The sequence below is a fragment of the Rhinatrema bivittatum genome, chromosome 10 (genome assembly GCF_901001135.1).
Source record: "Rhinatrema bivittatum chromosome 10, aRhiBiv1.1, whole genome shotgun sequence".
Lineage (NCBI taxonomy): Eukaryota > Metazoa > Chordata > Amphibia > Gymnophiona > Rhinatrematidae > Rhinatrema > Rhinatrema bivittatum.
The window spans coordinates 77,108,184-77,120,232 of record NC_042624.1 but is presented as its reverse complement, the minus strand read 5'-3'; the positions used below and the strand labels follow the sequence as shown (position 1 = coordinate 77,120,232).

At 42.2% G+C, this 12,049-nt stretch overlaps 1 pseudogene; it reads left to right on the top strand.

Annotated features, from left to right (window-relative positions):
• Positions 1–4,278: 4,278 nt before the first annotated feature.
• Positions 4,279–10,644, top strand: LOC115099803 (annotated as a pseudogene).
• Positions 10,645–12,049: the final 1,405 nt, after the last annotated feature.

Here is a 12,049-nt window from a genome sequence, read left to right as displayed (position 1 = left end):
GGCATCTAAATAGCAAATGAAATTTAGTGTGGCTAAGTGCAAAGTGATGTACAGAGTAAAGAAAATAATCCTATGTATACACAATGCCGGGTTCCATATTAGGAGTAACTAGTTGGTTATATAACTTATCTGGCTAACTAGACTCTGCCCCAGAACGCAAATCAAATGATGATCCCATAATTTTTTGTGGGAATAATAAAACGGGGGGGGGGGGGGGTATTATGGTATTTGTAATGTATATTGCTAAGTGATATTATTAACTTGTCTGTCCTGAATGTTTATTTTAGTTTGTATGCTTATTTAATCAAATTATGTATTATTTTTCTTTGTAAACTGCCTAGATCTTTATATAGGCATATATCAAGTCTGAATAAACAAATATAAATAAACAACCACCCAGGAAAAGGACCTTGGGATCACTGTGGAAATTTTCAGTTTAATGTGAGATAGCAGCAGCCAAAAAAGGCAAATAGAATTTTAGAACTTATTTGAAAGGCATAGAAAACAAAACTGAGAATATAATAATGCGTCTGTATCGACCTATGGTGTGGCCACCCTTTGAGTTTTGTGTGTAATTCTGTTTGCTGGACTTCAAAAAGGATCTAGCAGAACTAGAAAATAATGAGAAGGGCAACAAAAATGATTACCAGGATGGATCCGTTCGCTTATGAAGAAAGGCTAAAAAAGTTTGGCTTGGAGAAGAGATGACTTCATAGAGTAGAGGTGATCAATTCCAGTCCTCAAGAGCCACATATGGACTTGGTTTTCAGGATATGTGTTACGCTTGGGCTCCGGTCAGGAGTCGTGAACACCACCCAGCAGGGTGGCTCCAGGTGGAGAGAGACAGGAATGGCTAGAAACAGTGTCTGGTTCCAGGCTGGGTCAGGGCAGGCAGCAAGTAGCAGTGTCTGGGTTCAGGCTGGGTCAGGGCAGGTGGCAAGTAGTGTCTGGGTTCAGGCTGGGTCAGGGCAAGGCAGGTCAGAAGGCCCGTAGGCCACACACAGTAAGCAGGGCAAGGCAGGTCAGAAGGCCCGTAGGCCACACACACACAGAAGGCCGGTAGGCCACACACAGTAAGCAGGGCAAGGCAGGTCAGAAGGCCCGTAGGCCACACACACACAGAAGGCCCGTAGGCCACACACCGTAAGCAGGGCAAGGCAGAGAAGGCACGTAGGCCACACACACACACAGAAGGCCCGTAGGCCACACACCGTAAGCAAGGCAAGGCAGAGAAGGCCCGTAGGCCACACACACACAGAAGGCCCGTAGGCCACACACCGTAAGCAGGGCAAGGCAGAGAAGGCCCGTAGGCCACACACCGTAAGCAAGGCAAGGCAGAGAATAAGGCTCGAAGGCCGCACAAGGCAAGGCAGAGAATAAGGCCCGAAGGCCGCGCAAGGCAAGGAATAAGGCCCGAAGGCCGCGCAAGGCAAGGAATAAGGCCCGAAGGCCGCGCAAGGGAAGGGAAGGTCCAGGGACCAAATGCACAGCAAGCAAGGAAGGCTAGAGCAGGGAGCCCAGGCGAGCTCGATGCCGAAGCACTGAGGGAACTGTCAGGCAGGGTTATAAGGGACAGCCCAGAACATAGAGAGGAGAAGGGAGATGGACTGGGCCTGTCAGGAGATCCAGCTCTAGAGGGACCCCTGGTGGTGAGGCGGTTGCACAGCAGCCATAGCCGTAACAATATGCAAAACAAATATGCATGAGATATAGTTGCATGCACTGCCTCCAAGGTATACAAATATACTTCCTACATATTAATTGTGGACCTCTTGCAAAATAGATCTGTTTGTGGCCCTTGAAAACTGGAGTTGGCCATGCCTGTGATATAAATGTATAAACAGTGAGATACGGAGCGGTTAGTCACACTAGGAAATAATATTAGGACTTGCTTATACCTCATGAAACTAACAGGTAGCAGATTTAAGAAAGTACTTTTTTTCAGTCAATGCACAATTAAGCTAGGGAACTTGTTGCCAGAAAATGTGGTTAAGGCTACTGGTATAACAGTTTAAAAAAGATTTGGACAGGTTTCTGGAAGATAGGGCCATAAATAATCATTAGCCAGCTAGACTTTGGTTTCTCCACCTCTGAATTCTTGGGAGAGAGCAAAATGAAACAGACTTTCATATTGGCTTTGCTTGGTACTTCCAGGTGACCCAGACTGGGGGCAGGACGCTCCTGCAGCTTCGGGTTTCCCATGCCAAACCCTGCTGCCACTCTTTCCCCCTCACTCAATCCCGTATCCTGTCTCCACCTCTCAGCCTCCTTCACTTGTCTATCAAAACACCACCCCCCCATTCAGCACACCCGCCGTCTCCCTCTCAACCCCACCCAAGTATATTCTCTCTCAAACTCTATGCTCCAACTTCAATAGACAGCAGTACTCTTCCTCCTCCAGCCTGAAAGTGCTACCTTTGTCTGCAAAGGCTGCTGATATCACTGCTTCTATTGGCTGGCCTGTCTGCCACCACTGCCTCTTTGGCTTGTGTGAGCCTGTTGACATTCGCCTCTTCTTTGGTCCATGTGGGCCCAGTGTTCTTTCCTTTTGCCTGTGTGGGCCACTGTCACCACCCCCTCCCACCCAATGGCTTGCCTACCTCCTCCTCTTTTTGGCCCACACAGGCTGATATTGCGTCTTCCTTCTCACCTGGGCCTGCATTATCACTAATGCTACCTCTTCTTTGGCCCTGGTGGACTGCTGCCACTGTTTGATCCCACGGATGGTGCTCTTCAGCTTTGGGAGTCATAGGCACCACACCTCAATTTCTGGTGACCTGGTGCCCAGGTTTTGTCAAGGCCTGTATTACATATAATAGCTGACACTGTAGCATGAAAACCATGCCAGTTTAAGAATACAGTTTTTGAACATTTGAGAAGTTGGTGAAATCTCTTTCCATTGGGTGATAGGTTTGGCCAGACATCTAGAAGTTCTTCTTCCTTATTATAAGCAGTGCTAAATGATTGACATGAACTGATCAGAATGGGGCAGCTGGGTCACTTACAGCCCATGTTCTGTCCCATATGGAGTGGCAATCCACTGCAACCAATCCATGGCCATAAACTGAAAATATGGTAAAAATAGGGTGGAGCATAGGTGCATTTAAATTCTTCAATATTTTCTCAATCCTACAGCCAGCAATTCACATCTAGCAGCCTTCTAAATCCATACATTCCCGTACTAGAAAGGTGATTCTTTTGTGTATCAAGATTGCCTCCCCTCTCCCTTGTGAACTGTGACTGACATAAAACACCTGTCACACCCAATCCCAAGTAGTTACATGGCTGATACTCTTCCTCTGTAAAGTGAGTCTCTTGCAAAAGAATAAAGGAGTAGGTGTTGGGTAATGGTTATTTTGTAAAAAAAAAAGAAAAAGCTACCAGGTCAAGGCCAGGGTCGGACTCCGTATTCCATTTCAGCTACAACATGGGGGGGGGGGAGGGGTAGGTGTAGGGGAAGCAATTTCAGAAAGGTTCAAGGCAGTGACCTGGCAGAACAGCACCACTGATGCACAGCAGCAGCCCACAGTAAGCCCATGCTCAGTTCTTGGACTCGACGTCTGCCCTTTGGGCTAGCAGGAGTTGGGAATTCTTCCAAGACAGTAATCATGGCCTCCAGGGGAAGGCGTCCCAGCTATCATGCAGCAGCAAGCAGATCTGTACCCTTGACAATGCAGAGGCATTGTGATAGTTATCCAGAGCACATATCTAGTGCTACTGCTCCCTGGGAGCTACTGAGTTCCATGCCTCTCGGCCAGAGGCCTGGTGCTGTGGTAGCTTGGCTAGACAAGGGAGACGGTGCCAATTGAACTGGGAGCCCAAAGGAGCAGACGGAAGAGGTTATAAAAGGAACGCAAAGAAAAAGGGAGATCATCACACCTCCCTTGGAAAGGCAAAGCCTAGCAAGAACGAGGGAAAAATTAGTTCCATTAAACTAATATCCTGGAATCTGTGATAATCCATACCCGGGTTAACCTCCTCCATCCTCATTTTAATGGCCATCCCCCCTACTCTTCCTCCCTAATTAAACCCACCCTGACTCTCTAGATTACAGTATTCTGCAAGGGCAACTGCTGCAATGCATTAGGGTCAAAATGGGGATTATCCTTCTAATTATATCATGTGCAGCTGGGTGTTTGTAGATTTACCGGCTCAGGGAAGCTATGCGATTCAAGTATTAAGCAATTGTAACATTTAAAATGTTGCATACCAGGATGAGGAGCATCACACAAGTTGTTTTGGGAGGCAGAATTCTATTGTCTTAAGTCAGAGAACAGGATGCCTCAGAAGACGGCTCTCATCACGGGCTGCTCCTCGGGAATAGGTTTGGCCATAGCTGTGAAACTGGCCAACGACAAACAGCAAAGATTCAAAGATACTTTGTTCTTTCATATTTTGTCTGTACTGATTAAACAGATTAAAAACGAGTTGCTAGTTTTGCACACATACACAACTTAATAAGACTGATGTTCACAAAGAAAGTTCAGCTCACACTGCTAGCTAGGTGTTCACTATATTCTAAAGAAGGTGTCCATATTAGTTCATAGGACAATAAATCCATTTGATGTAAAGCACACAGTCTGTCCATTTCAAGAATGCGTCACAATTTAGGATATCAATCAGAGAGGAAGTCTGATGCATTTGCAGCGAGATGCTTTTACCAGTCTAGCAGCTAAAAGCAAAGAATGAGTGAAGCACCTTCAGAACTGACACTGTAACCCAGAAGCAGCATATAATCAATCCATTGAAGGCTACTCTCTCTAACAAGCTGCAGTTTTGCTCAGCTTTTTGTAAGATTATGGCAATAGTTATAGTGTATATTTAAAAAATAGTTCTGTGTATACACTGGAGTAACATATATTTCAGAAACAGGGTGATGCATTCTTGGGGAATATTTGCATCATTTCCTGAATGCAAGAGCATAAGGAAAAACAAAGCGTCTTGCATTTCACATTTCATGCAGAGTACATTGAAGTAATGTCAATGATTTTACTACACAGAGGCTTTTGTTTCAGGGGGTACTTGCTGATACTGAGTACTGGCACATTTTTCCTCCACCTGCTTGATTTGCCCTGTGGTCCCTTAAAAAAATACATGTACCCTGCCTGGCACTTTTTTTCCCCTAGAAGGAGAGCACTGCTGCTCCCTCACTATTAATCAAGATGGGGCAGAGTGCATTTGCATTTGAGTGCTAGCCTTTATTTGGTCACTGCAAAATTCAGTAACGCCTCTTTGCTAATGCGACCCCACGGCGGCTGCTGGTTATAAAGACCAACACCAGTAAACTCGGCATCGGTTTTCATAACCGGCCATCTGCCAGTAATGAATCTGTTTTCATTACTGGCAGACGGCCGGTTATGAAAACCGATGCCGAGTTTACCGGCGTCAGTCTTCATAACTCGGCAGTCTACCGAGCTTTTTTTTGTTTTGTTGTTTTACTGAAGAAGTACAGAAAAGAAGTTTTTTCTGCTTTTCTGTACTTCTTTTACATGTGCTCAGCTATTAACGCTTGCTCCAGGCAGGCATTAATATCTGAGTGATAAATGTACGCCTGAGATGCACATTTATTTTTTTGAATGCGGAGTAAATGAGTAATAGCCTCATTCACATACATTTGCATGTGATGAGTGCTACCTCATTCACTCAGTGTTAGATGTGGGTTAAATAGGCGCTAATCCCCCTATTGCATTAGGGGGTGGATTAGCGCCTATTTAACCCATGTCCGACAGCGGTTTAAACAGTGTGCTGGTGTGAGCGCATTTTATTGCATCGGCCCCAAAGTGCAGAAGCAATGTTGGAAACTGGATTTGACACAGCAAAGAGAGTCAGAGAAAATCAGTCAACTTTACTATAACATTTTAAAAACAAATGCACTTAATTACATGTGCTTCTTGTTTTGATACCTTGAGGCAAAGCACAACTTGTTTTGTTTGAAAAGCTTAAAAATGCAAGACTCTCACAGTTCAGTTTAGCACAGAAAACACATATTAATCAAAGGAGCCACAGTGCTTAAGTGCCATCTGTTTGAGAATCAAATTATATTTTAATAAGAAGATCCATTTTCAGACAACGAGGACACCATTAAAATGTTTTATGCAAGCTAGAGAGAAATTCCTTCTGTTGATTTCTACTACCTGATAGATTTACTGTGTTACAGTGAGCCATGCTGGAATGGGGCTTGGTGGACCTATTGAATGCCAAACCAAAGAAGACATGAAATCCGTAATGGATACCAATTTTATTTGGCCCAGTCAGACTTCTGAAAGAGTTTTGAATGAACTAAAAAAATGAAACTGTGGATCTATTACTAGTAATTTGTAATCTATCATTAAAATCATCCATTGTACTTGAAGATTGGAGGGTGGCTAATATAACACCGATCTTTAAAAAGGGCTCCAGTGGTAATCTGGGAAACTATAAACCAGTGAATCTGATTTCAGAGCCAGGAAATGGAAACTATTCTAAAGAACAAAAATCACAGAATATACAATATAGAAAGACATGGTTTAATGGGACACAGCCAACATAGAAAGCTTGCCTCACCACCCTGCTGTATTTTTTGAAGGAGGTTAATAAACATGTGGCTAATGGTGAGCCGGTGGAGGCAGTGTATTTGGATTTTCAGAAGACATTTGACAAAGTGCCCCATGAGAGACTCTTGAGAAAATTAAAAAGTCACTGCTAGGAGGCAATGTTTTATTGTGGATTGCAAACTGATTAAAAAAACAGAGAGTAGGACTAAATGAGCAGTTTTTTCAGTGGAGAAAGGTAAACCATGGAGTACCTCAGAATCTGTACTAGGACAGGTGTTTTTTTAATATATTTTAAATGATCTCGAAAAGGGAATGACGAGTGAGCTGATCACATCTGCAGATGACACAAAAATATTCCAAGTTGTTAAATCACTCACAGGTTGTGAGAAATTGCAGGAGGACTTTGTGAGATTGGGAGACTGGGGTTCCAAATAAATGGCAGATGAAATTTAATGTGGACAAGTGCATAGTGATGCACATAGGGAAAAGTACCGACACAGTAGTTACTCAATTTCTAGATTCCACCTGGAAAAAGGAGCTGGGCATCATCATGGACAATACTTTGAAATTCTCATATCAGTGTGCAGTGGCAGTCAAAAAAGCAAATAGAATGATAGCAATTATTAGGAAAGAAATGGAGAATAAAACAGAGAATGTCATAATACTTCTATATCAATCCATGGCAAGTCCACACCTAGAGTAAGTGTGCAATTCTGGTCCCCGCATCTCAAAAAAATATATAGATTAAATGGAAAAAGTACAGAGAAGGGCAACCAAAATGATAAAGGGGATGAAACATCTCCCCAATGAGGAAGGGCTAAAGATGTTAGGGCTGTTCAGCTTGGAGAAGAGACGGCAAAGAATGGAACAGAATGGGTAAATGTGAATCGGTTATTTACGCTTTAAAAAATACAAAGACTAGGGGACACTCTGTGAAGTTGCTAAGTAGATGAACAAAAATAAAGTGTAGAAAGAAGGAAAAAATATACTTCACAATTTTATTAAGAATACAATTTTGAACACTTCTTTTAATACATATTTTATAATAATGAAGACATTTTACCCAAGTTCACAATAGTTTAGGGTCACCACCCTTGCTCATTTGTCATTTAAAACCTATTACATTCACCTAATAATTCAACCAGCAAGCATACTCACATGACACTCAACCTATATTCCCATACAAACCAAATACATAAAAAGAATGAATGTACACAGAAAAACCCCAACCGAGACCACTGTTTCATTATAAAATAGCTTCTTCAGGGGGATTTTTAACACCTTAAATGAATTAATAAAAGACCCAATAGCTATTGTGACATCCCACAAAATTCAAATACAATCCTCAAGACATGTAAGATTCACATTTCAATAAGAATTAATTATACAGCTGTACCGGAATGAGACTGCATAAGGTTTTAACTTCACATAGTGCAAGCCATGACATAGATCATCCCCAATGGAAAACTGGAAGCAAAAAAGGGAGAAAAAAAGAAGAGAACAAAAAGAAGAAAAAGATTAAAGAACAGAAAGGGGTGGTTGTCTTAGACAGACAACAATACATAGAAGAAGCTCTTTGCCAGCTTAATGACAATACTTTTTACCGAACTGTACAAGAAGATCCAACACAGGATATCCAGAAGCGAATTTATAACATCTGTCAAGCTGGTTTACACGATAAAGTCATTAATGAAAAACTATTCCATTTTTGTGTGAACCACCAGTGACGTAGCCAAAACTGATTTTTTGGGTGGGCACAAGTTTAACATGGGTGGGCTGTAGGCATGCAGGTCTGAGACCTACCGTACTAATTGTATTCTTATTAATAAATAATGCCATCTACTGCACCCTACAGTGGCTTTCTAACTAGTTTGCAACAGCCATGCGTGAAACTTTAAAACATTTTACTTCAATTATTTCAAGCACTTACCTGAATTAAAAATTCCTTATTAATCTGTATTAATTTATTTTATATTTATTGCAGTTTATAAATGCACAAGTATATCATGTAAAAAGCAAAGAAAACAAACAGATCCAATCAACCATGTAATAAAACAAAAATTAATCTATTCTTTCATAAATGCTCTGCAGAAAGTCAGAAATCATCATTACTACAATAAAATAGCATTAATCATCAGAACAGGTGCAGAGCATGGCTAGGACAATTCACATTACAACTAACATGAAAAAAACGTTTTCAAATTCTGGTGTCATCTCAGCAAAAAATATCCCTCCACTGAGATGTCTAGAACCTTGTCATACCATACAGTCACAGCACTGATTCTCAGGATTCAAATAACAGCAAACTTACGAAAAAGCAGCAATGCAAATACTACACCAGGCTCTAGAACATTAATATATCACCTGCTAGAGTAACAGAACAAACTGGACTGCTATAGAGAAACTACATGCTAGTCACACACAGGCAAAACAGAGACCGACCCTTATCTAATATTGAAATAGACTACAAATTAGAAACAGAAACATGCAGACAAAACCAAAATAGAAAGCCTGAGAAACTAGACTCTGAACAGTGGAATACTGAAGAAAGAGCAGCATACAAAAATATAAGAAATGCACATTCCCAAAGATGGCTTATTCAAATTGATAAAAATCTCAAAATAAATACAATGGGGCAAAACCAGAACTGGGTCAGCTTGTCAGGGATGACCTGGGTGACTACAGACATATGGGCCGATGCAGTAAATTGCGCTCAGGCTGAGCGCACTGTTAGCCCCCGTTTGGTCGCGCATTTTCGATGCGCTATTTTTACCCCTTATACAGTAAGGGGTAATAGCGTGTGGAAAACGTGATGCCAAACGCCCCCCCCCAAAACTAATAGCACCCGCAACATGCAAATGCATGTTGATGGGCCTATTAGTCATTCCCGCGCGATACAGAAAGTAAAATGTGCAGCGAAGCCGCACAATTTACTTTCAGAAATTAACGCCTGCCAAAGGCAGGCGTTAATTTCAGCCAGGACCAGGAAAGTGTACAGAAAAGCAGAAAAAACTGCTTTTCTGTACACCCTCCGACTTAATATCATAGCAATATTAAGTTGGAGGCCCCCCCCCCAAAAAAAAAAATCAGCTCGCGGGTTGGAAAACGGATGCTCAATTTTGCCAGTGTCAGTTTTCCGAACCCGTGGCTGTCAGCGGGTTCGAGAACCAACACCGGTAAAATTGAGCATCGGCTGTCAAACCCGCTGACAGCCGCCGCTTCTGTCAAAAAGGAGGCGCTAGGGACCCACTAGTGTCCCTAGCGCCTCCTTTTACGGCGGCCCCTAATTTGCATACGGGCCGATACTGAATCGCACGCTCAGGACACTGGCCTGTGCGCGCATCAGGAGAGCGGGCGCTCGCCGACTCTCCCGCGACTTTTACTGTATCGGCCCGTAAAAATATAGCTAGATACAAAATGCACTGTGACCAAAGCACCCAGTGATACTAATTATAATCAGGATTAGAGACCATCCTATAGGGCACTACTTAGTGTACAAATCCCACTAGTGACTTATTTAGTTCAGCCCGAACAGTGAGACATTCTCTGCTTTCATAAGATAATTTAACAAGCAGTTTCCAGGAGCTCCCTCAGACAGATCACCACAATTAATGTTCCAGAGCAAGAGTCAAACCTCTAGACCATATGGAATAAGAATATCTACAGAGATATGCATGAGGTACTGGTCTGGACTGCACCAATCTGTAAATGTTGTGTATAAGGTAAAGAAAAATATTGTAGACTCTCTAAGTCTGCTTAAGGGAAAACCCAATAAACAAACCCAATAAAAAAAAGAAAAGCCTCAACAATCTCTGCACTATTAGCCAAGATGAAATGTTTGATTTATGAGTAAATGTTGTTAACATACAGTATATCAGCAAAACCTTAAAGAGCCACATTGCTTATTCTTTTCAAACAGAAATGTCCTATTATTATTAATTTATTAGATTATCTATCTTATGCTAAGTGGTTTAAAGAGTCTGCTGCTTATTAAGGATCTATCCTTTTGTCTTCAGATATATTTAATGATGTTTATGCTTCATCTAAGTTTGCTGTTGAAGGATTTTGTGAAAGTTTGGATATCCAAGCGCTGAAGTTTAAACATCAGTAAGTGCCTCTGACTCATTTCAAAATAAGGTTTTGAGGTCTTGCCCAGTGATTCAGTGGCAGTGCCATGCACAGCCAGGAGGACGGATCTGAGCTAGATTCCCTGGATGGGCTGGAGCTGCTGCAGAGGTAGCCCTCACAGCTCCTGGGGAGGTACCCACACTCATCGTGTAACAGCAACATCCAGTGGCTGAATGTAGGGCCGTGGATTGCAAAATCCTAGAAGCTCTGCTGCATGGCTCCTGGCCGAGGACTGCCACAGCAATCACTGGACTAACATCGGGAGGGGCTATAAATAATATAGGAGAAAAAGCCTGGGGCAGATACAAATGAAGATGTATTGCACCTCCAGATACCAGTCCTTGTTCCAACTTAGCTGCAAATGCAAGCAAGGAGGAGGAAACTGCCAGCTATAAAACAAACCAAACAAACAGTTTTTGATTGTATGTCTGAAAGTCTTTCCTCTCCACACAGCAGCCATGTCTGTGGCAGGATGCATGTGCACACAGCAAGAAGAGGTTCCTCTTTTCTGTGGATGTACTTCGCAGGGAGCTGCCATGCAGAGACTGCTTTGTGTGTGTTCAGTTTTTTAAATCGGCATCTATTTTGTCATTGGCTAAGCTGTATTGTCTTTTATAATTTAAGGAGATCTATTTTGTTCTTTTTGCTTATTGAACGTTTTGAGTTTTTGACTAAGTTATTTACCAGCTTTAGATTGTATTATGTATTTTATTGTATCTATTTTGTTTCTAATATATATCGCTGTGATGTTTTTATGAATTGCAGTATATTAAGTAGTAAAATAAATGAAAGTAAACAACCAGTGTGTTAGTCCCTTAAGTGATGCTGACAGCTGTCCCAGAGATCCACGGTTAGGGTTGAAAACCGTGTCACTAAGGGTTAAACCCTGAGAGTTCCTAACTCTGCAGACAGAGCAGTACAAAAGTCACCACTTACAAGATTTACGGCATTGGCTGCGTGGGTGGTTTGCATGTTAGACCTTTAACCTACTAATTAATTGAATTTCTGAAAACATGTACCGTGCTTGCAGAAGGCTAGAAAAGAAAGAATGTGCAGGAGGTCGTTTTCATTCGTTTCACTTAAAACAACAAATAGAGAACATCTGCTGCAGTTACCCAAGGCCTCAGTACTTAAGCACTCGGTGTACAGCACTGACAAGGTGAAGAGAGCTATGAAATGTGCCCTATGGGGCACATTAATATCCTAAACTGGAGGAGATGCCAGGTATCCTGCGGGCAATCTTCTGGCTTTCAGAGTTCTTTTTATTACAGTATGGCAAGGTTAGGATGAGCACTGACCTGGCATCTAAACAAAGGTGGAAGTGGAAAACAAGCCTTTGCATGGATTTTCCTGCAATTTTCAGTTGAACCCATTAAAAATTACCTCTG